A 20,934-nucleotide genomic window follows, 5' to 3' on the forward strand; every position below is an offset into this window, starting at 1 on the left:
TGAGGTCATAGTTGTAAAATCTCCTGTGCAATCCCAAAAGCTCTAGAGCCAAACATCTCCAGAAGAAATCTTATGATGCTAGGTGCACTTTCTTTATCAACCTTGCCCACTCTTTATACATCCGCAATCCCACCGAGCAAGATTTGGATGGTGCCGAGAAACTTTTGATGAAATGCTCTAGAGAGGGCTGAAGTACTTTGTACATTGGTATCATGTACTCTACGAAGCCCCATCAATTTTCGTAGATTGGATAAATTATATTTGACACACACATATAGAAGATCTTATTGCTGGTTTAGATGGTTGGATGCATATGCATATGTTTGTATTCTTTTTAAAGATGATTTCTCACTTTGGTTTACGTGATGTTGTTAAGTTCTATTGTAGAGGAACAAAGAGAAATAGGAAAGCATGAATTAAATATTTCGGGGAATTATGGTGAATGAATCTTGCATCACCATATTCAAGATGGTTCAAAAAACAGCTCCAAGCAGAAACAGGTGACGGCTGTGGCAAAGCTATGTTGGGGGATGGTAGAGAATAAATTATTGAAGCTATTGAGGACTCTGTTTCGCTTCTTTCCTACTTTAATGTTTATCTAGTGTTGTTTTAAGAGTGTGCTTAGATTATAGCTTCAGAGTGTTCTAATAAATGTGTTTGTTCTAGATTTGTTTAAAACTTACTTATCACTGTACATGATCCAATGATTTAAAATGTTTTAAATTTGAAGAAGTATTGCAAAAGAAGAAGGGGAAGAGGAGATAAATTTCTAGGTTTGTTAAGTTTTCGGAGAGAAGAAGAAGAAGAAGAAGAAGGAGAAGAAGAAGAATGAGAAGAAGAAGAAGAAGGAGGAGAAGAAGAAGAAGAAGAAGAGGAGGAGGAGGAGGAGGAGGAGGAGGAGGAGGAGGAGGAGGAGGAGGAGGAGAAGAAGAAGAAGAAGAAGAAGAAGGAAGAAGCAGGAGGAGAAGAAGCAGGAGAAGAAGAAGAAGAAGAAGAAGAGATAAATTTCTAGGTTTGTTAAGTTTTCGATTAAAGTTTTCGGTTAAGAGGAGATAAACCTCATTGCTAGTTTCGTGGCAGCTGTGAGGACCTCTCCATTGATGGTTAAAGTTTGATTCACGCTTCATCTCCACTAAACTCATAAAGATAGCATGAGAATGTTGTTCTCATGTTTTTCTATCATTCAATAAAATTGCCTTTTGTTGTCAAAAAAAAATAATAAGGAAAAGAAAAGAGATATAGAAGGAGAGAATGAGTGAAAATCAGATGAAAGACAATGTTAGATGTGAATAAATCAATTTAAAATTTCAAGAAAATCAAGAAAAATGAGAAATAGAATTTATTTTAATTATTGTTATTTTTGAAATATTTTTTGAACTAACATTTTAGAGATTGGACGAAGAGAATTTAATAGATTAAGGGGTGTGAGATGAGAATTTTTTGCAATAGATTTTTAAAATTTCTTGTAAAAGGGTGAAATTTTAAATATTTTATTTTGAGATTGTAAAATGCAAAAAAGAATTAGTTGGCATTTTAAAAATTCTCTTATTTAATATTTTTGAGTTAGAATAATGCCCAAAAATCATTTAATGCTCTATTAAAATTATAAGTGGATAAATATTTTGAAACAATTTTTTTAAGTTGATAGTTATTTTAAAACATGTAATACTATTTAACTTTTCATCATGTATGGTGCCCCCACAACCTAAAAGTTATGGATATGTCACTGATCATAACTACTAGGAATATTATGATTTGTAAAGGTTGCAATGTAGGATATGATTTGAATCCTGATTTATTATATACGTTAATGTTATTATTCAGTGTTATCTATGATTCTCTTTTATGTTCTTATTTCATTTGGCATAATAAAAGTCAATTATTATATCTAGGATAACGCCTCCTTAAAACCATTTTCATAATTGACGCAATGGGGAAGAAATACATTGTTTTTAGACATTGTAATTTAACAACCGGGCGGGCAGGGACACCACCGCCATTTTCTGCAGACGCAGCAACGATCATTACCATTTGGTGTCGTATCTACCCCTAGTGCGTAGGCTATCCCATGTGTATTTCTGATCACTTGTGTGTTTCCCTTGCCTTCTACATTAACAGTCTCTTGTGCTCTTTCTATCCCTTGTGCAGTTCCCACAAGATCAGTGCACACAATAGCAAAAAGCAACACCAACAACTTCAACACCATTGTTTGAGAAGTCATTATATCCCGACTTGTTTTGTAGATAAAATCAAGAAGACTCACTTTTAATCAATAAAATCAATAAACCCCTATTTATAAGCGATGACTTCTTTTGAGATTTTTAAATATACTTTAAATTTTATATTTTTATGATATTTAACCATTGTATTATAAATATAATATTTTTATAGTTTTATAATAATATTATAATCATATAATAGTTTATAATAGTTTATCATATTATAATTATATTGGTAAGATTGTCTTCATTATGAATATATCTATTATATATTATATATAGGTAAAATTGAATTGAGCAAGCATTAAATGTTATATATATATATATGATAAGTTAAAAGCTGATGTGCTATTTCTTATGGGGAAGTTCTCAGGGAAGAAAACGAATTTCATCGGTGGCTTTGGAACAAGTTTGCAAAGGGCAGCAGCTAAGTGGCTTAGGCCTTGGCTTCCTCGCATGGAAAAGTCGAGCCTTGCTTTTGAAATGGGTCTGGCGGTTTCAGAAGGAAAAAGATGCATTGTGGAGAAAAATCATATGCTCCAAATACAGCTGGGATTCAAACCTGATGGTATTACACTTGATGGTGGATGGTTTTGCTGATTGCTCTATTATGATGCAAGATATACTAAAAAATCTCCTTGAAGATGCAACCATGGCCAAGTCTTTCAGAAAATCGCTCTTCTGCAAATTGGGAACAGGAAGATAAATTCGATTCTGGCTAGACCCTTGGGTGGAGGCTATTCCGCTTTGTCATATGTTCCCTCGTCTCTTCGCTTTAGCCTCCACCCAAACTTGTCTGCTTCATGATCTTGGTTGTTTCATAGGCAATAAATGGTGCTGGTCAGTGGAGTTTCGTAGGCAATGCTTCGGATGGGAATTGGAAGAGAAAACAAAATTATTCAAGTTCATAAACTCTGTTTTACCTAGTGAAGGTGATGATGATCTACTTTGGTTAGGTGATCAAATTAGTGTTTTCTCAGTTAAGGCTATTTATAACCTGGTGGAAATCAAACTCCTTGGCGCTGATCCTCTAATTATATCCAAGAAAATCCGAAAAATCGCTCCCCCAAAAGTGGTCATCTTTCTCCGGCAAGCCGCTTTGAATAAGATTGCCGTCAAAGTGAATTTACAAAGAAAGAGGGTGCTGGTGGAAAATGATGGGCTTTGCAGTATCTGTGGTACTGCTGTAGAGTCTACAAGCCACCTCATTGTTCAGTGTGAACCGATTTGGAGCTTGTGGGGTTCAATTCCATCACGTGAAGGTTTAAGCTGGTGCATACCCTGCAATCTCGAGGATTTATTACTGGAATGGAACTACCTGAGACGGGTTTCAGATCTAGTGTTATGGGAACTGATCCCTTATTCCCTATGTTGGAGCATTTGGTTAGAGAGAAATAATCTCATTTTCCAAAATGCGAGTTTTAACACTGAGAACATATGGGACCTGCATATCTCAAGAATAGCCTGGTGGATTAAAGCATGGCAAAAGGATTGCCCCTATGCAATGACTAATTTCCTTCTAAGCTTTGAGGCTATATCGCTTAAGTCTGATGTGTCAAATCCTCGGTCTGCTATCTGCTTTCCCCCTCCGGAAAATGTTCTTAAATTCAACGTGGTTGGATCCTTTCTAGGCAAGCCATGATTGAGTGGTGTAGGCGGGGGTCCTGAGAAATTCCTCTAGGCAGATTTTGGGTGTGTTTTCCGAATCAGTTGGAGTGTTATGGGCTTATGAAGCGGAGGTTAAGGCAATCCGTAAAGCGCTAATTTTCTGCAAACAGTTTCGCTATATGAATGCGTTCATTGAATCTGACTCATCCCTAGCTGTAGGGTGGGTGACTTCGAGTCAAAACTGACCCTAGAAGCTTTTCCAAGACTTAAATCAGATTGACTTGCTCATGAGCAAAGTGGATTGTATTGGCATTACTCATATTTATCGGGAAGCTAATGGTATGGCAGACCATTTAGCCAAAATTGGTTGCCATTGAGCAATTCCTATTTGGGGGAAATTCTGAACTACAATCAAAGTTGTTACTAATACTATGTTCAAGTTTCTTTTGTACCTGCTACTATCTGATTGCATACTGTTTCTCTGGTGTTCTCTGCTGTAAGACCCGGATTTGCAAAACTGGATTTAAAGTTTAATTTCCGACTCACGCGTAGAATCAGTGTAAGCGTGACAGGGGTTTACAGTTTGGGAAAGTTCAATGAAGAAGAAAGTTCAGGAATTGCTTGAGGATAGTACCATAGTTGTTTTAGGAGTTAGTGCGAGTCGTCTGCACACCTGCCTTATGGCAAGAGTGTCCAGAATAGGCTAATTCCGCTCTTAAAGCAATCGAAATTTCAAATCCTTGGAAAAATAAGAAGTTCTCTTTATTTTTCCTTCGACCAGTGTTTCATTTCGGAACCCTGGACTGTACGCACGATAGGATTCACTTCTCGAAAGTCCGACGACGCTAATTTCTTTGCTTCAAAAACCCGAAATTCAATCACTGAATGAAGACTTTTTCTATTCAGAGCTTTTAACGAAGTTTCCATCCGCGTTGCCAGATTTCTTTCGACGTTTCCAATCTTTCTTCAGAACGAAGTTTTGTCATTTGACCTTCACAGCAAAAAGTAGTTTTTCGGGGCAAATTAACTTATACCGCTTTTGAATCGTTTTTCCCAAATTCATGAAACCTGTTTTGAGTTTTGGAATTCTGTCGCCAGAATCACGCTTAGAATTCACCGATGAACGTGCTGCAAAAATCAGAATCGCGAAATTTTCATTTTCCCGCGATTTCACTCTCCTATAAATAGTAAAAAAATCAAAATATCTCACTCATTCCCATTTTGAGGCCGCGAGTTGAGGAGAGAAAGGAGGAAGGAAGAACTTCGCCGATTCTTGACCGACCTTCGAGCTGTTTGTCTCTAATTCACGGCATCGAGGTAACTAGCTTGATTCTTACCTCTGATCATTCTTTTCGCCGCGTTTCTTTAGCTATTTCTGTGCTCAAAGTTTCGAGCTTTTTGTAAAACTGTCTGATTCTTCTATGCTTGCCCAACAACCTAGAACACTCGCCGTTATTCGCCGATTTCGATCGAGTTGTCAAAGATCTGAAAAACTGTGTAAAAACCCTTTTTGCGCACATATTGAAACTTTAATGTCGAAAAGTCGCAATCTGACTTAGTGCCTTTAGGATTAGTTGCTACAAATGTCGTTGTGGACGTTCCTATCAAATTTGTTTTCCGAAGTTTTAACTTTGAGTTTTTGAGCTTTTATTTTGGACCAAAACGCCCCTAAGTAGTCGTATTTTGACCCGGTTGTTCTAAAATTTTCCCGACAGTTTCTTTACCTTAGTTTTACCCTAAAACTACCTAGGAATTAATTTAGATCAAAGAAAAAGCGCCGGAACCCTTTTTCTCTTAGGGCCGTGAGCATGTTTAGGGGGGGGGGTTTCGTTTTTCGATAACTCGTCCTCTCGTGTTCGGTTGTTGTACTATGAAGCTTTAAATGCTTTGTCTATCGTTAATTAGTTGTGTGTGATCGAGCTAATCGATTTTGTATGGATTTCTTCTTGTTTTCTCCGAGGTTCAGTTGAAGGAACTTTGGGATCTACTGAGCAACTGTGCGTGGAGAACCTAGACCGCGCGGCTGGAACAACTCGAGGTTAGGGCAACTTACCTATTAGCTAAGATTGCATGATAGGCGTCGATAAATTCGACTTATGTATGATTTTTATATTGGTTATGATGATGATTTATTGTTATGTCGTTTTCATAACTTATGATATTGATGTTGTATTGAATTGTGCGTATTGACGCGATTTCGGAGCGAAGAATCACTGAATTGATTCCTTTTGATTCTTCGGGTTGGATGAACAACCCTAGGCAAGTTCAAACGTGGGGTTTGGGACTTAGCCATTCTTTGGTATACTTAGACTTTCCCCGGGATTTACGTTTGATGGACTTTTGGCAAACTTAGAAAGAAAATCGAATCTTGAAAACTAGAGACCTTAGGAAACTTAGACTTCGAGAATTAAACTCATAACTTGACTAATTAAATTTGAAAAGTTTTCATTAACAAATAAACCATAGGGAATCTCAATGGGAAATGATTGCGAAAAACGGGGAAAAGTCGACTTTGTCTTGGGTTCTGGAGAATTGGTGGATATCACGGGGGTGAGCCACAGTGACGAGTGAAAGTCACCGAGTACTTGGGTACTCTTGTTGTTGGAGTTATGTCGTAGGGTCGGCATTAACTGTTGGGTTTTGAATTTGAGAATTAAAGCTAAACACTTGCGTTGGGAGGACGATTCGATGTTTGGCTAACCATATTGCATCATGCATACATTCGAGGTTTGTACGATCGAAAGATTGGGCCTCGGTGAAGTTGGGACGGCTTCACGAAGGTTGGGACGACCTTCATCGAAGAACACATGGATGTATCTTCGGCATAGCGGGCAGAGTGGCACGACCTAGGGTGGTTGGGGCTGATCCGACTATGCATGGGTTTGTAAGCGACACCCGAGCAGAGTTGTCGACACTAGGCCTGTGTCGGGCAGACTCGTGGTGCCCATCCCAAATTGAATTATCCGGATCATATTGAATTGCATTTCACGCATACATTCACCCTGACTGGAATTGTATGCTATTTGAATTATCGAAGCATTGTTAGAGCCGATAACATGCTAGGATTATTTATAGACATATATAAACCTATATATCTATAACCTAATCACATGTTGTATGTATAAATTACTTTATTCCGTGAGTTGACCCTAGCGCCTTGGCTTTGGTTTCATGTTTGTGTTTGGGCGGTCGACCTACTGCCAGATGTCGATGGCGGACTGGTTTTCGATGGTCTCTCCCTCGGGGGGGATCAGGTTTGAGTTGGTGGACAGACATGCCCCCACCGCTTGTGTGATCGATGCTGTGGATCATCGGGCGACGTACCGGGGAAGGGTCATGGAGGACCGTACTGACGAGCGTGGACGTCTGACGAGGGGAGTTCTACGACGCATGGAGCTGAGCTTCAACTTGCCGCCTTCAGTTCGCTGTGGACCAGGCACTGGTCGAGGACCACCTGCACCACCTTCATCTTCATCCGATGAGGAGGACCCATCCGATGGGCTCGACTAGGGTTGTTCGCAGGATAGTTAGGAAGGAGGTCGTGGATTTGGATATTGAGATGATCACGGTGGACTCTGACTCCGACACCGACGTCGACAGCTACTCGCCGAGCGACGAGGAGGAGGAGGAGGAGCTTTGAGCGGTACTGGGAGGGTAGGTTAGGCAGCGTTATATTTTGTGTAGAGCTCTGATTCGTTTTGCTTTTGGGACAGGGTAAGTTCCCGACGCATGACTTTTTGTGTGGTTCTCTTACTGAGGGATCACAGTGAGTCAGTCGGACATAGGGGTCTGTACTTAGGCCATTTTGAGGCTGACTTACTCTTGGAGGAATGTATTTATGACTTTTACTCACACTTCTGGATCTGTACATATTTGCCTACGGGCACACTACTTTGGAGTCACTGCGAGTGCGCGTGACGTGGGGGTGCAGCTGAGGCTGTACATGTTTATATTTGATGTACATCGGTTAGTTTAGTTGCTGGGTTATTTCTTTATTTTTCTATCGCTTTATAAAAAAAAAAAGAAAAAAAAATACCTGTTTTCCGCGTAAAGTTTATTTGTGAGTTACTAAAGTGACACCTGGAAATCGGCGTGTTACATTGTGGTATCAGAGCTTAGTTGAGTCTTTCGGGAGTCTTTGGGGAATAGGTCTTCTGTGCTAGGTTGTGTGACTCTGCAAAGAGTGAAAATTGATTGTCTGCAGAGCGATTTTCGTTCTAATTGATTGCATTGTTACTTGATCATATGGAATAGTCTTCTGGTGCTATCGTACGATTAGGACTAACCGTTTTCATGGGGTAACAGACGATGGTGAACACGAATCAGCTAGCTGAGATGATGGCCACTATGGCCCAGGCGATGACTAATCCAGCGAATGACAATGCTCAGAGGCGTGTTGCGGAGGAAGCGCGTGATTAACACCAGCGTCAGAGGGAGGTGACTCTGGATCAGAACAAGGGGCTGAATGACTTCAGGAGACAGGATCCACCTAAGTTCTCGGGCGGTACTGACCCGGACAAAGTGGATCTTTGGATCGAGGAGATAGAGAAGATCTTTGGTGTGTTACAGACTGCTGAGGGAGCCAAGGTGGGGATGGCAACCTTTCTGCTGTTGGGTGATGCTGAGTACTGGTGGAGAGGCGCCAGAGGGATTATGGAGGCAAACCATGTGGAGGTGAACTGGAATTCATTCCGTGCTGCTTTTCTGGAGAAGTACTTTCCTGATAGCGCTCGTGATGAGCATGAGGCGCAGTTTCTGACTCTTCGTCAAGGGAGCATGACTATTCTGGAGTATGCTGCTAAGTTGGAATCCTTGGCCAAACACTTCCAATTTTTCCGTGATTAGGTTGATGAACCCTATATGTGCAAGCGCTTTGTGAGGGGATTGAGGGCTGATATTGAGGACTCAGTGAGACCGTTAGGGATCGTGCGGTTTCAGGCATTGGTTGAGAAGGCTACAGAGGTAGAGTTGATGAAGAACAGGAGATTGAACAGGGCAGGAGTTGGAGGACCAGTGAGGTCGACACCTCAGAGTTTTCAAGGAAGGGGGAGATTTCAGGCAAAGAAACCATATCAACGTCCTGCGGGGAGAGGGTTTACCCCAGGATCTTACAAGCCGATGGCTGCTGTTGCTGCTTCTGGAGGGTCGGGAAACCGTACCCCAAACCGTGAAGTGACTTGTTTCAGGTGTGGAGCAGTCGGGCACTATGCAAGCAGTTGCACAACACCACCAAGATGCTACAACTGCAATCGACCCGGGCATCTGGCTGTGGACTGCAAGGCACCTAAGGCTGAACCGTCTGTGAATACTGTTAGTGGAAAGCGCCCAGCTGCGAGGGGAAGAGTTTATATAATGGATGGCGAAGATGCTGAAGGAGTGGATGGCTTGATCAGAGGGGAATGTGAAATTGACGGTAACCTTCTAACTGTACTCTTTGATTCTGGTGCAACTCATTCTTTTGTCTCTAAGGATTGTGTATCAAGACTGAATCTGCCTATTACTGCTTTGAGTTTTGATCTTATGGTAACTACACCTGCTAGGACCCTACTTGCTAATGCCGCATGCATGCACTGTTCAGTAGTATATAGAGATAGAACTTTTCATGCCAATCTAGTATGCTTACCCCTTAAAAACCTAGATGTAATCCTAGGGATGGATTGGTTATCCCACTACCATTGTCTTTTGGACTGTAGTCGAAAGAAAGTGTTGTTCCCAGACTCGGATCTTTTCGAGTACCTTTCTACTAACCACATTAGTGCATCGTTGAGCGAGGGCACTCAGAAGTACTCTTCATTGCTAAGTTTGGAGGGGAGGAAGGACTCAGATGTTCATGGTATCCTGGTGGTTCGAGACTTCGTTGATGTTTTTCCTAGAGACGTACCTGGACTACTGCCAGTACGCGACGTAGAGTTGATGATCGACATTGTACCCGGAACCGGACCGATTTCGATCGCACCTTACCGTATGGCACTTGCAGAGCTAGTAGAGTTGAAGTCTCAGTTAGAGGATCTTTCGGCAAAAGGATTCATTCGACCAAGTGTCTCACCGTGGGGAGCACCAGTGCTTTTAGTCAAGAAGAAATACGGAAAGTCTAGATTATGTGTGGACTATCGACAACTCAACAAGGCGACGGTCAAGAACAGATACCCGTTACCGAGGATAGATGATTTGATGGATCAACTACGAGGGGTTGCTGTATTCTCCAAGATAGACTTGAAGTCAGGCTATCATCAAATCAGAGTGAAGACTGAGGATATACCGAAGACTGCTTTCAGAACTCGCTACGGACACTACGAGTACCTAGTAATGTCGTTTGGAGTGACGAATGCACCTGCTGTTTTCATGGACTACATGAACCGCATCTTTCATGAGTTCTTGGATAGGTTTGTAGTGGTGTTTATTGACGACATTCTGATCTATTCGAAGGACGCTAAAGAACATTTGCGCCAAGTTTTACAAGTGTTGCGAGGGAAAAAGCTGTACGCGAACCCTTCCAAGTGTGAATTCTGGCTTGAGGAAGTCAATTTCTTAGGCCATGTTATCTCAAGGGAAGGTATAGCTGTGGATCCAGCGAAAGTAGAGACTGTTTTGGCTTGGGAACAACCGAAGACAGTGACAGAAATCAGAAGTTTTGTGGGTTTAGCTGGATATTATAGACGCTTCATTGAGGGATTTGCTAAGATTGTTGGACCTTTGACTCAACTTACGAGGAAGGATCAACCTTTTGCATGGACTGAGGCGTGTGAATCAAGTTTTCAGACTTTGAAGGAACGTTTGACGACGTCACCTGTGCTTATTTTGCCACAACCGGAGGAACCTTATGAGGTCTACTGTGATGCTTCACATCAAGGCTTGGGATGTGTACTGATGCAACATCGGAAAGTGGTGGCTTATGCTTCGAGACAGTTGAAGACTCACGAGAAGAACTACCCGACTCACGATTTGGAGTTAGCTGCTATTGTGTTTTCGCTCAAAATCTGGAGGCATTACCTCTATGGTTGTACTTTCACGATATTTAGCGATCACAAGAGTCTTAAATACTTGTTCGATCAGAAGAAACTGAACATGAGACAACGAAGATGGATAGAGTTTATCAAAGACTACGAGTTTACGCTGCAATATCACCCTGGGAAGGCAAATGTAGTTGCTGATGCTTTGAGTAGGAAGATGCATGTCTCGTCAATGATGGTTAAAGAGCTAGAGTTGCTAGAACAATTTCGAGATATGAGTTTGGGTGTGACACTGTCTGAGGGAATGTTAAAGTTTGGTATGATCAGAATCGCCAGTGGACTGATGGAAGAGATTAGAGAGCAACAATTGCAAGATGTGTTTCTGCTAGAGAAGAGAAACTTAGTGATTCAAGGGAAAGACCCGGAGTTCAAGATAGGAACTGACAACATCCTACGATGCAAAGACAGAGTTTGTGTACCCAACAACCCAGAATTGAGAAGGCTGATCATGGATGAAGGACACAAGAGCAAGTGGAGCATTCATCCTGGAATGACAAAGATGTATCAAGACTTGAAACTGAACTTCTGGTGGCCGGGAATGAAGAAACAAGTGGCCGAGTATGTAGCTGCATGTTTGACTTGTCAGAAGGCTAAGGTAGAACATCAGAGACCTGTCGGTATGTTACAGAGTTTAGACGTGCCAGAATGGAAATGGGATAGCATCTCCATGGATTTTGTGGCGGCATTGCCAAGAACACAGAAGAGACACGATTCGATTTGGGTAATCGTGGACCGTTTGACCAAGTCAGCGCATTTTCTACCAGTGAGAACTACTTACAACGTGGAAAAGTTGGCTGAGATTTATGTGGCCGAGATTGTGAGACTACACGGAGTTCCGACGAGTATTGTGTCTGATCGTGATCCGAAGTTTACTTCGCACTTTTGGGGAGCTCTTCATGACGCGTTAGGAACCAAGCTGAGATTGAGTTCAGCGTATCATCCGCAAACTGACGGGCAAACAGAGAGAACTATTCAGTCGTTAGAGGATCTACTGCGTGCTTGTGTGTTAGACAACAGAGGAAGCTGGGATGATCTTCTGCCATTGATCGAATTCACATACAACAATAGTTTTCATGCGAGCATTGGGATGGCACCGTATGAAGCTTTGTATGGTTGAAAGTGTAGGACACCGTTGTGTTGGTATCAAGATGGAGAGAGTTTGTTGATTGCACCAGAACTTCTGCAACAGACGACTGAGAAGGTTAAGCAGATCAGAGAAAAGATGAGAGCTTCGCAGAGCAGACAGAAGAGTTATGCCGATCAGCGGCGCAGGACCCTAGAGTTTGAAGAGGGCGACCATGTGTTTTTACGAGTTACTCAAACTACTGGAGTTGGCCGAGCTATTAAGTCAAGGAAGCTCACGCCAAAGTTCATTGGACCTTACCAGATCACTCGCCGTGTTGGGCCGGTTGCGTATCAAATTGCGCTACCACCGTTTCTTTCCAACATTCACGATGTATTTCATGTGTCGCAGTTGAGGAAGTACATTTCAGACCCGACTCATGTAATCGAGCCAGACAACGTTGAACTGAAGGATGATTTGACTTTTGAGGCACCGCCGGTTAGCATTGGGGACAGAAGAGTGAAACAGCTGAGAGGGAAGCAGATTGCATTAGTGAAAGTGATATGGAACAACGATACGGGAGACGCTACATGGGAATTAGAAGACAAGATCAAGGAACTGTATCCCGGACTTTTTACGGAACCCTGAGTTTCGAGGACGAAACTTTCTTTTTGGAGGGGAGTATTGTAAGACCCAGATTTGTAGAACTGGATTTAAAGTTTAATTTCCGACTCACGCGTAGAATCAGTGTAAGCGTGACAGGAGTTTACAGTTTGGGAAAGTTCAATGAAGAAGAAAGTTCAGGAATTGCTTGAGGATAGTACCATAGTTGTTTTAGGAGTTAGTGCGAGTCGTCTGCACACCTGCCTTATGGCAAGAGTGTCCAGAATAGGCTAATTCCGCTCTTAAAGCAATGTTTAAGCGAAATTTCAAATCCTTGGAAAAATAAGAAGTTCTCTTTATTTTTCCTTCGACCAGTGTTTCATTTCGGAACCCTGGACAGTACGCACGATAGGATTCACTTCTCGGAAGTCCGACGACGCTAATTTCTTTGCATCAAAAACCCTAAATTCAATCACTGAATGAAGACTTTTTCTATTCGGAGCTTTTAACGAAGTTTCCATCCGCGTTGCTAGATTTCTTTCGACGTTTCCAATCTTTCTTCAGAACGAAGTTTTGTCATCTGACCTTCACAGCAAAAAGTAGTTTTTCGGGGCAAATTAACTTATACCGCTTTTGAATCGTTTTTCCCAAATTCATGAAACCTCTTTTGAGTTCTGGAATTCTGTCGCCAAAATCTCGCTTAGAATTCACCGATGAACGTGCTGCAAAAATCGGAATCGCGAAATTTTCATTTTCCCGCGATTTCACTCTCCTATAAATAGTAAAAAAAATCAAAATATCCCACCCATTCCCATTTTGAGGCCGCGAGTTGAGGAGAGAAAGGAGGAAGGAAGAACTTCGCCGATTCTTGACCGATCTTCGAGCTGTTTGTCTCTAATTCACGGCATCGAGGTAACTAGCTTGATTCTTACCTCTGATCATTCTTTTCGTCGCGTTTCTTTAGCTATTTCTGTGCTCAAAGTTTCGAGCTTTTTGTAAAACTGTCCGATTTTCCTGATTTTTCTGTTGGGATATCTTCTATGCTTGCCCAACAACCTAGAACACTCACCGTTATTCACCGATTTCGATCGAGTTGTCAAAGATCTGAAAAACTGTGTAAAAACCCTTTTTGCGCACATATTGAAACTTTAATGTCGAAAAGTCCCAATCCGACTTAGTGCCTTTAGGATTAGTTGCTACAAATTTCGTTTTGGACGTTCCTATCAAATTTGTTTTCCGAAGTTTTAACTTTGAGTTTTTGAGCTTTTATTTTGGACCAAAACGCCCCTGAGTAGTCGTATTTTGACCCGGTTGTTCTAAAATTTTTCCGACAGTTTCTTTACCTTAGTTTTACCCTAAAACTACCTAGGAATTAATTTAGATCGAAGAAAAAGCGCCGGAACCCTTTTTCTCTTAGGGCCGTGAGCATGTTTAGGGGGGGGGGGTTTCGTTTTTCGATAACTCGTCCTCTCGTGTTCGGTTGTTTTACTCTGAAGCTTTAAATGCTTTGTCTATCGTTAATTAGTTGTGTGTGATCGAGCTAATCGATTTTGTATGGATTTCTGCTTGTTTTCTCCGAGGTTCAGTTGAAGGAACTTTGGGATCTACTAAGCAACTGTGTGTGGAGAACCTAGACCGCGAGGCTGGAACAACTCGAGGTTAGGGCAACTTACCTATTAGCTAAGATTGCATGATAGGCGTCGATAAATTTGACTTATGTATGATTTTGATATTGGTTATGATGATGATTTATTGTTATGTCGTTTTCATAACTTATGATATTGATGTTGTTTTGAATTGTGCGTATTGACGCGATTTCGGAGCGAAGAATCACTGAATTGATTCCTTTTGATTCTTCGGGTAGGATGAACAACCCTAGGCAAGTTCAAACGTGGGGTTTGGGACTTAGCCATTCGTTGGTATACTTAGACTTTCCCCGGGATTTACGTTTGATGGACTTTTGGCAAACTTAGAAAGAAAATCGAATCTTGAAAACTAGAGACCTTAGGAAACTTAGACTTCGAGAATTAAACTCATAACTTGACTAATTAAATTCGAAACGTTTTCATTAACAAATAAACCATAGGGAATCTCAATGGGAAAATGATTGCGAAGAACGGGGAAAAGTCGACTTTGTCTTGGGTTCTGGAGAATTGGTGGATATCACGGGGGTGAGCCACGGTGATGAGTGAAAGTCACCGAGTACTTGGGTACTCTTGTTGTTGGAGTTATGTCGTAGGGTCGGCATTAACTCTTGGGTTTTGAATTTGAGAATTAAAGCTAAACACTTGCGTTGGGAGGACGATTCGATGTTTGGCTAACCATATTGCATCATGCATACATTCGAGGTTTGTACGATCGAAAGATTGGGCCTCGGTGAAGTTGGGACGGCTTCACGAAGGTTGGGACGGCCTTCATCAAAGAACACATGGATGTATCTTCGGCATAGCGGCAGAGTGGCACGACCTAGGGTGGTTGGGGCTGATCCGACTATGCATGGGTTTGTAAGCGACACCCGAGCAGAGTTTTCGACACTAGGCCTGTGTCGGGCAGACTCGTGGTGCCCATCCCAAATTGAATTATCCGGATCATATTGAATTGCATTTCACGCATACATTCACCCTGACTGGAATTGTATGCTATTTGAATTATCGAAGCATTGTTAGAGCCGATAACATGCTAGGATTATTTATAGACATATATAAACCTATATATCTATACTCCAATCACATGTTGTATGTATAAATTACTTTATTCCGTGAGTTGACCCTAGCGCCTTGGCTTTGGTTTCATGTTTGTGTTTGGGCGGTCGGCCTACTGGCAGATGTCGATGGCGGACTGGTTTTCGATGGTCTCTCCCTCGGGGGGGATCAGGTTTGAGTTGGTGGACAGACATGCCCCCACCGCTTGGGTGATCGATGCTGTGGATCATCGGGCGACGTACCGGGGAAGGGTCATGGAGGACCGTACTGACGAGCGTGGACGTCTGACGAGGGGAGTTCTACGACGCATGGAGCTGAGCGTCAACTTGCCGCCTTCAGTTCGCTGTGGACCAGGCACTGGTCGAGGACCACCTGCACCACCTTCATCTTCATCCGATGAGGAGGACCCATCCGAGATCGAGGCTGATGTTGATGCACCTGTCGCGCCACTTCCTGCTACTGCTGTCGATCCTACCGACGTTGCGTCGTCCTCGAGGCTCGTGGAGCCGAAGAGGGAGCCTGTTGTTCCATCTGCCTCTCGCCGTCTTCCGTTTACTCCACCGCGCGGCTACCGTGTGGAACCCCTGGTTCGTGTGGTGGGGGAGGATGTCCTTACTGAGGAGGTAGATGTTGAGATGGGCTCGACTAGGGTTGTTCGCAGGACAGTTAGGAAGGAGGTCGTGGATTTGGATACCGAGATGATCACGGTGGACTCTAACTCCGACACCGACGTCGACAGCTACTCGCCGAGCGACGAGGAGGAGGAGGAGGAGCTTTGAGCGGTACTGGGAGGGTAGGTTAGGCAGCGTCATATTTTGTGTAGAGCTCTGATTCGTTTTGCTTTTGGGACAGGGTAGGTTCCCGACGCATGACTTTTTGTGTGGTTCTCTTACTGAGGGATCACAGTGAGTCAGTCGGACATAGGGGTCTGTACTTAGGCCATTTTGAGGCTGACTTACTCTTGGAGGAATGTATTTATGACTTTTACTCACACTTCTGGATCTGTACATATTTGCCTACGGGCACACTACTTTGGAGTCACTGCGAGTGCGCGTGACGTGGGGGTGCAACTGTGGCTGTACATGTTTATATTTGATGTACATCGGTTAGTTTAGTTGCAGGGTTATTTCTTTATTTTTCTATCGCCTTATAAAAAAAAATATATATATATGTTTTCCGCATAAAGTTTATTTGTGAGTTACTAAAGTGACACCTGGAAATCGGGGTGTTACATCTGCGCTGACCTGGGGAAGTTTTTTTGCTGTTTGAGCTTCTACGGCCCATGTGTTGGCCAGCTTTGAGCATGGTTTGTACCTTTTCCTTTGGAGAGCTGATGCTACAACGAGGTGTGGAGTTGGTTTCCTATCTTGATGTTCTTCTACATGTGGCGTTTTCTTTTGTTTGTGTTACTGTCATCTTTGTTTTTCTAGCTAGTGTAGTTCGTTTCTTTTCTCCTTTTTCTTTACTGTAGATGTAGTTGTTTGTCCTGTTTTACTACTTCTTGCACCTATTTTATGCTTGGAAGAGCTTTGTCTCCAAGACCTCTCTTATATCAATATATTCTCTTTTCTAAAAAAAAAAAGATGACTTGACCAAAAATTAATGGGGTAATTAATTACCACTAGAGTAAAAAATTATATTCATTAAGAAATATTTATACTATAAATATTTTTTTTTAAACAAAACAAATGTTATTGATTAAAGATAAAGATCCATGAAAACAACCCTCTCATGAGTTAGGCGAATGTCACAATAAACTGAACCTCCCCTCGAGGACAAACAAAAATGTGAGCCTTATTAAAACATTACTAGGAAAAGGAGAGAGAGAGAGATAATGAGGTGGAAGAGAGAGAAAAATTAACTTTTGATTAAAATAATATTTTTTGAAAAATTGTAAGAAAGTGGCGGTTTAAAACCGCCACTAAAAGCCCAAAAGTAGGAAAAAAAAAAAGTAAAAAACGCAGTTTGAAAAAAACGTAAGAAAGTGGCGGTTTAAAACCGCTACTAAAAGCCAAGAAGCAGAAGAAAAAAAAAAAGTAAAAAAACCCAGCCCCTTTTACTGTTCCTTTTCTCTCCAAATTGGGGGAACCAAAAAATGGGGTAGGGCCCACATTAATTCAGCATCTCTCCTCCCCTATTTTGCAACCAAACAAGGGTGCTTCAACAATCTCTTCTCTATCTCTATCTCTTCTCTCAATCTCTTCTCACAACCAAATAAAGTGTAAGACACGGGCAATGTGTGGTTGTTTAGATTCTTTTATGAAATTAATGATTTTATTTTGAGATTGAAACATTTAATTTTATTAAAAATACCAACATTTTACGAATGTTATACTTCCAAAGCCTTGTAATTAAAAATTATTTTATAAAAAAGTTAATCCATAATATATACATTCAGGGGTTTTTCTAGGTCCAATCATCGCATACGTGGCATCTCATGATTGGCTAATTTCATTAAAAATCCTACATGGCAATCATTCCTCCTTTCCTCTTAATGTACACCCTTCTCCTTAACATACACTCCTCTCTATTTAAAAGCCTATATGAGACTCTTATTCTTTATTCATCTCTCCATTATTTGGATTTCTCCTTGACCTACACTGCTTCTTCAATCATCTCCTGCATTTTGTATTTTTTGAGCCTTTTTACATGGCTTCAAGATCTCATTTTGTGGTTCTTCATGATTATACAAGGTATGTACTTTTTCTCATGTGAAATCAAATTTTCATGTCTTTGGTGTGTGTTATTGTAATCTAATCTCATTCCTTCAAAATTCATGTTTTACTAACCCTAATATGCTATTCTCCTCATTCCCTTTCAATAACTTTTTTTACAGGATTATGGTGTCATTAGACCTATAGACGCTGAAAATAACAATTTCACGGATATGGATCAAGGGTATATCATTATTGTTGATCTCGTGAGTGTTCTGCAAATTAATGGAAATTAGAGGCGGTGACATAGTTTGTTTTAGGTTTGAAAGAATAGCAAATAGAATTATTGAAGTTAAGGTGGTGTATGGAAATATTTAGTTAGTTGTTATTCATTCCAAAATTTAATCAGTTGTTGTTTTGTCTTGGTATCTTTCGTGGTTTTGTTTTTCTCAATCTACATGAGAGGATTGTTCTCATGATTTACTTTATTTATCAAATAAAATCCAAGATTAATTGTTATTTTTTTCATTCTGGAATTGTTCTCATGATTTACTTTGTTTTTCCTTTGTTTTACACGTATGATTTTTTTCCTTGACTTCATCACTTTGTCTTGTGGGCTTAATCAAGCTTGATATATTTGACAATTTTGCATTCACCGGCGATTTATAACAATAACATACCCATATATGCTCAATGGTGCTTCTTTTCTTTGTCATCTGATGACCCTAGTTTAGTAGTGTTTTTAGGGTCATTTCTTAGTTTGTTTTGAGTCTTTTTGTTAAGTCTCATGTAGTGTTTCATGCATTCTCATGCATTTTTATCTTTCTTTGAGTCTTTACTTCGTTTAGGTAGTTTTGTAGTTTTATAGGGGGTTTTTCTTGCATTTTGAGAAAGTTCAGGACTTGCATGGTTTTATTGTGTTAATTGAGGTACCTCTTGTGCTAATAAGCTCTTTGAGCTTGTGAAACTTTCCTTGTCTTGTTGGTTAAGTTGCAGATCAGAAACTGAAGGAGAATGAAGGCCAAGAAGCATGGAATTGAAGGAGGACTTGAAGGGGCTCAAAAGAGGAGTTACAGAAGCCAAAAAGTCTTTTCCAAGCGAGCTTGGGCGCCTAGGCGCTGGGAATTGGCGCCTAGGCGCTAGTGCATTTTTTTTCAGAGGATCAGGGAATTGGCGCCCAGGCGCTGGGAATTGGCGCCCTAGGCGCCAATTAGGGTCCAGAGAGCATGTTGTTGCATGCAATTGGCGCTCAGGCGCCCTGAATTGGCGCCTGAGCGCCCAAACTCGACTGTTTTGCCTATAAATTGGTTTTTAGACATTTCTTTTGGGGACCTTTTGTCATTTTATCATTTTTTTCATAAGTTAGAAGAGAGAGCTTGAGTTCTGGAGCTTTGGGAGCTTTCCCTAGGCCTTATGTTCCAGGTTTTATCTTTATTTTCTAGCATGGATTTCATAGCCATGTTTGGCTAAAAACCCCTTTTGCTTTGGGTTCTTTGTAAGACTTTGAATGTTTTAGCTTTTCACCATTTTCTATTCATGATGTTCTGAGTAAACCCTTGAATCTCACTCCTATGCTTTATCTTTCAAGCTTGTATGCATGCTAGCTTTCTACTTTTCTATAATCATAACGATAGTTTGTTATAGAATTGGGACTTGTTGTGAGATTACCTCTTCTATACTTGCTGCTAGGAATAGAGGAAGGGTTGGGGTTTGTTGGCCTGGATTGCATGCTTAGTACTTCTAACAAATGTTTAGGTTATCAAGGAATTGAATCTATCTTTTGATTAGAAAGGGTTTTCTTTACGAGGCATCGATAGACGACTATCTAGGCTAGAACATCAAGGAGAGACTCAGGATTAATTGAATAGGAAGGTTTGCTAAAACTGAATTTGTTGAGCAAGAACCCAAGGCAATTTCATCTCTGTTTTTCAATCGCTTTATTACTTGAGCACTTGTCTTTTTACAAACTTAAGAAACAAACAACCTTTAAAACTGAATTTTACTTGCTTTTCAACCTTGAACTTGACTCTTAAACTGGATTTGCAATCTAATTCCCTGAGGTTCGATAATTTAAAACCGGGTAGATTCTGTGCACTTGCAGAATAACCAACAAGTTTTTGGCGCCGTTGCCGGGGAATTGTTTTGCGATTTTTGGTTTAAGTTTAAAGTTGGTGGTTTTGTTTTAAGTCTTTAACTTGTCTAGAATTGGTGCTACTAATCTTTCTCTGTTGAGTGTCATACGTAGGTTGCTTTCAAGAGAGGCACCACCATGGGTGGCCGCATGACAGAGGAGGAGATGCAAGCCCACATTGAGGCAAGGATCCAAGAGGGTATCACCCTCCGTTTGCGAGAACAAGAAGTTGAGAATGCCAACCGAACTCTTCGGGAACTAACTTCGGGGTCCATGAGCTTTGACTATCCCGGAAGTATTGTCATCCACGAAGGAGTTGGGAACTTTGAGTTGAGACCGGCATTCATCAACATGGTGAGCCAAAGCCAATATGGTGGAGGTTCCTCGGAAGATCCTCATGCTCATATGGAAAGAAAGGTTCATCCGTAATTGCAACACATATCGGGTGATGAACGTTCCTTCGGAAGCAATCCGATTGAGCCTATTTCCCTTCTCTTTGAAGGACGCAGCAGAGGATTGGCTGAACTCACAACCTCAAGGGAGTCTCACTACTTGGGAAGACCTTGCAGAAAAATTCACAACGAGGTTCTTCCCAAGGTCCCTCTTGAGGAAATTGAAGAATGACATCATGACTTTCGCACAATCCACAGATGAAAATCTTTATGAGGCTTGGGAGCACTTTAAGAAGATTTTGAGGAAATGTCCTCAACACAATCTCACCCAAGCGGAATGTGTGGCGAAGTTCTATGATGGGTTACTATATTCATCACGGTTTGGCTTGGATGCGACTTCAAGTGGGGAGTTCGATGCTCTTTCCCCACAAGCGGGGTATAATTTGATAGAGAAAATGGCGATGAGAGCTATGAACTCCGAGAATGAACGCCAAATCCGAAGAAGTTCTTTTGAAGTGGAAACTTATGACAAGCTCATAGCCTCCAACAAGC

The 20,934-nt window shown here is 41.3% G+C and overlaps 1 non-coding gene across 1 annotated transcript; it reads right to left on the minus strand.

Moving 5' to 3' along the window:
* Positions 1–20,600: 20,600 nt before the first annotated feature.
* On the minus strand, positions 20,601–20,707 carry LOC130741573 (small nucleolar RNA R71). The gene has a single exon (XR_009020464.1). It is a non-coding gene; the product is annotated as a small nucleolar RNA R71 (small nucleolar RNA).
* Positions 20,708–20,934: the final 227 nt, after the last annotated feature.

This window comes from Lotus japonicus, chromosome 2 (genome assembly GCF_012489685.1).
Source record: "Lotus japonicus ecotype B-129 chromosome 2, LjGifu_v1.2".
Classification (NCBI taxonomy): domain Eukaryota; kingdom Viridiplantae; phylum Streptophyta; class Magnoliopsida; order Fabales; family Fabaceae; genus Lotus; species Lotus japonicus.